Source organism: Lactuca saligna, chromosome 1, assembly GCF_052625555.1.
Source record: "Lactuca saligna cultivar CGN05327 chromosome 1, ASM5262555v1, whole genome shotgun sequence".
Classification (NCBI taxonomy): Eukaryota; Viridiplantae; Streptophyta; class Magnoliopsida; order Asterales; family Asteraceae; genus Lactuca; species Lactuca saligna.
The window spans coordinates 125,000,320-125,004,397 of record NC_136417.1 but is presented as its reverse complement, the minus strand read 5'-3'; the positions used below and the strand labels follow the sequence as shown (position 1 = coordinate 125,004,397).

Here is a 4,078-nt window from a genome sequence, read left to right as displayed (position 1 = left end):
GGGGGGGGATACAAGTTGAATATCATAGTTATTATATCAATCACATGTGATTAATAGCTACCAAATAGATGGATTTACTATACTTTCAAACTGTTTTATCAAACAAACTACTTTTGAATCACTTTACAAACTGACATCAAGTCATGATTATTTTCTTGTTTCAAACCCTTTAAATGGATCACAAAACTTTTTTTTTTCACTTATGTATTCATAGAAACCATATCTATACACTTATGTAGTATATATATATATATATATATATATATATATGTGTGTGTGTGTGTGTGTGTGTGTGTGTGTATTTGAATATGATGGTTGTGATTTCCGCTCCAACACCTTTTATAGCAAAGGTGTATAAACTTACATGGACACTTCAAACAACATTACTAAAAAACTATAATATGTATATTTTGGGAATTACTACCTACTATTCTCAGTAAAAATGGAACATACATGAGTGAGTTCATTCATGATTCTATACAATTTTATTACATACTATATGAAGACATACAATTACATACTATAGGAATAGATACAATTACATACTATATGATGAGTTACTATTGCATATTAAATGAGTAGATATTGTTATATAAGTACGGGACTAACCATTCTACACCGAGCTATTAGCTACAGAGGGAAAATGCACATCGACGGATGTCTACGGTTAATACTATTCAGCAAGTTACTCTGCCGTGTTTATCCTAGTACCGAAGGATAATACTTACATGTTTATATAATGTTTCCCTTTTACTTTTACTTTGTGACACATTCACATAAACAATGAAGTAGACTATATCTTGATAATAATAGTTACACATGGAAAAATTACATACTTTTATAAGAAACAAACATACAAAACAGTCGGGTCTTGGTAGAAGACTACATTTTATACTAGTAGGAAATATAGGATTTCCTAGGGTTTTAACACTTTTACGAACTGTATCATCAAATATTTACAAGTATTTTCCTTACGGTTTTACAAATCAAAGACATTAAAATACTTATGAATTCACTAACTTAAATGCTGATCTATGCTTTGAAAATAACTTGTATTCTCACGTCATCAGTAGACGGGTACCGGTGATAGGTTTTTGAGAAGCCGGAGCACAGACAAGACTCATCTTTTATCATTAATTTTTGGTGTCTATTACATTACACATAACACACATGTATTAAAATTATGTATTTAATGCAATTGATGATATTTGTTTGCTTATTTACTATTATTGTGTTGTGATACTATACATGATGTCCTCCGCCCCAAAACGTTTCCGTCGTTCTCGGTTTGGGGTGTGACATTTAGGAAAGTATATAAAATGATATTTATTAGGGTTACCATATATGTAAATATGAATAGAAATAGAGAGAAGTTTGTAGTAGATTAGGTTCACCACTCACAAATTCAGGGGCATCTACCTTTCCATCACCTTTTCCACTTGTGAAAATGTTTCAAGTGCGAGATGTTCTGATAACATTTCTCGAATAATAGTTGATAACGTAAGCAAAGAAGATTGTTGAGGTATGCAAACTATTTGTTCCTCCTTACATCAAGTTTTTGAGCTTTAGTCGCTTGCAATTAAAAGAAAATGAATAAGTAAATACCAATTTTTAAAAGAGAGTAATTCAAGTTTTGGGATGATTTTCTCATTCTGATATTGATTTCAAAACTCAAATTTAAAAATATCACAAAACATCACTTGGTTAAATTAAGATAACCTCATCAAAACTCATAAACATCATTGTTGAAAATCCAAAATTCATTAATCTGTTTTAAATCTATTGGGATTAATATCAGGTATCAATAAAATTAGGGAAAACGAACCTGGAGACATCATGCTTCTCAATGAATTCAAAAACATTGACACCAACTTTATAACTTGTTACATGTTTCCATTATATGGATATAATATAAACCTTCAATATCCCAATAATTGAAAGGGGGATTAAACTCCTGTAGTTCTGACTAAAAACAAACATATAGAAGCAAAATCATAGAGCAACTCAATCTGTATATATAAAATTACTCTAAGATTTATCATATTAAAAAGAAGGGAAGATAAATTCGAGATGAAGAACCATATACATGAAACTGTTGGGGGAGAAAATTTTCTGAAGAAACAAAACCCTTCTTCTCATTTCTCTGTTAAAACTCAGACAAGGAATGGACAAAATATCGTCAATGAGAAGTATGGGAGGACAAAATCTATAAAATTGAACCTCTACAAACAAACTCGTTGCTACCTTCTGGAAAAAAAAAAAATTAAACCTTTAGGCAATCCGAAAATTACCTTAGTGCTCGCTAACATTAGTTCTTGGATCATAATGAAAAGCTTTACAAGTCATGTTCTTCAGGATCAGAATATTAAGTGGTGGCTGGTGGGGATGGACGAGACATTTTAGGGTTAGGGTTTCCAGTAAACGGTGTGTGATGGTGGCAGCGAGATAGACTTAGGGCTTCTCATTTCGACTTAAGGTAGAAGCGGGGCGATAGAGGGGTGCCGGTGGAGGTAAAGACAACATCAAGAGGAGGGTGGTGGTGGCGAAGACATCTAGTGCTTATGGAGGCATGCGGGAGATTGAAGAGAGTAAAGAGAGAGTCCGAAGAGATTTGGGAGAAACGGGATTGAAGATGTGTAGAGGATTTTTGGATTTTCTGCAAAAGGAAGTCTATGATTGTAAGTTACAAATTAGATTAGCGGTATAAAGAGACGAAGAACAATAGTGGAGTAGGAGCGGTGGCGATAAGCGGATATCATCTTTTAATTTCATGTTCACATAACTGATTTTGTTTCTAATTGATGCGGAATCAGAGGAGTTCAAGAAGGAAAGATAAAAGAGGAAGGAGGGTAATTTCAGAAAATCAATTAGATGATAGGAGCGGGAAAAATCGAGGGGAGGAAGCTAAGAGAATGCTACATGGAAGAATACTCTTATTTATTAGATTAGGGGATTGTAATACATTATATCGACCACCACGGTTGTTCTACTTCTCGTCGAATTAGTAACCTCGCCGGAAAATCTCGACAAGGAGAAACAATGAAGAACTTGTTAGATTTACAATCCATCAGATGAAATCATATCTCTTATTTTCTTGTTACCACTGGAAGGATCTAATCAATTAATTCAGTTAGGCTTCCTTGCCAGAGACTCCCTTACCAATGTTGGAGACTAATGACGGAAAATTAAGTAGGTTGTAAGGAGCTTCCATACTATTTCTGATGACGAAAGTGAACCAACGTCGGTGATGTTTTGCTGTAACATAGGACTCGTTACATCTGAGATGAAAATATTATGCTACTATGTCACTAAACCTAATCAAAGTCCAAGAGACCTTAACGGAATTCCATTGGTAACTTCAGCTAGAACTCAGATCTATGCTCTACGTTTAGTATTGCACATAGATCTGCAATGATGGTTGATGAAACTTAATTTGGAGTTCGGTGCGCTGGTACATCTAGCGGAGTAGAGGTCGAGAAGACGAAAGTGAAATCACCAGAAAAGGTAACGTCGTGGGAGATGGTTATGTTACCAGATAAGGTAGCGTTGTAGATCTATGGCTGTAAATTAGAGAAGGTGAAGTCGTCGGAGAAGGTAATGTCACTGGAGAATGTAGCGTCGTCGGAGTCAGTGGGGAGGACATTGGCGGCGACTGGATGTTGTCTGTGATAGAAGAAGGAAGGAATAGAGTCTTTGAGTATCTTAGATCTAAAAAATGATATGGTTTTATGTTTAGGAAATTAGGATCAAATTTCTGTTTATCTACGATTATGACATTCTTTGTTTTTAAAAAATGAGAGACAAAAATGTGTTTTATGATATTTATAAATATTTATGTGAAAAATAACAAATATAACTTTAATTATAAATTAAAAATAATAGTTCTTAAAGTTCCTAACTTTTTTTTGTTTTTTTTGTTCTCATTTGATCTTTTACCAATATATAACAAAGGTTCATAATAACGTTAAACTCAGTTGATAACAATGTTAGAAGTTAAACTTTTTTTGAATGAATATATTTAATTAATAAATCTATATTTATTGGCTTATATATATATATATATATATATATATATATA

At 33.0% G+C, this 4,078-nt stretch overlaps 1 long non-coding RNA gene across 2 annotated transcripts; it reads right to left on the bottom strand.

Moving 5' to 3' along the window:
• Window positions 1-820: 820 nt before the first annotated feature.
• LOC145044059 (uncharacterized) lies at window positions 821-3,767 on the bottom strand. Of its 2 annotated transcripts, XR_013681206.1 has the most exons (3): window positions 2,292-3,738; window positions 2,087-2,143; window positions 821-1,966 (listed from the first exon to the last, which is right to left on the bottom strand). It is a non-coding gene; the product is annotated as an uncharacterized LOC145044059 (long non-coding RNA). The 2 variants fall into 2 exon arrangements; XR_013681205.1 differs by having other exon boundaries at window positions 2,087-3,767.
• Between the last annotated feature and the right edge of the window lie 311 nt (window positions 3,768-4,078).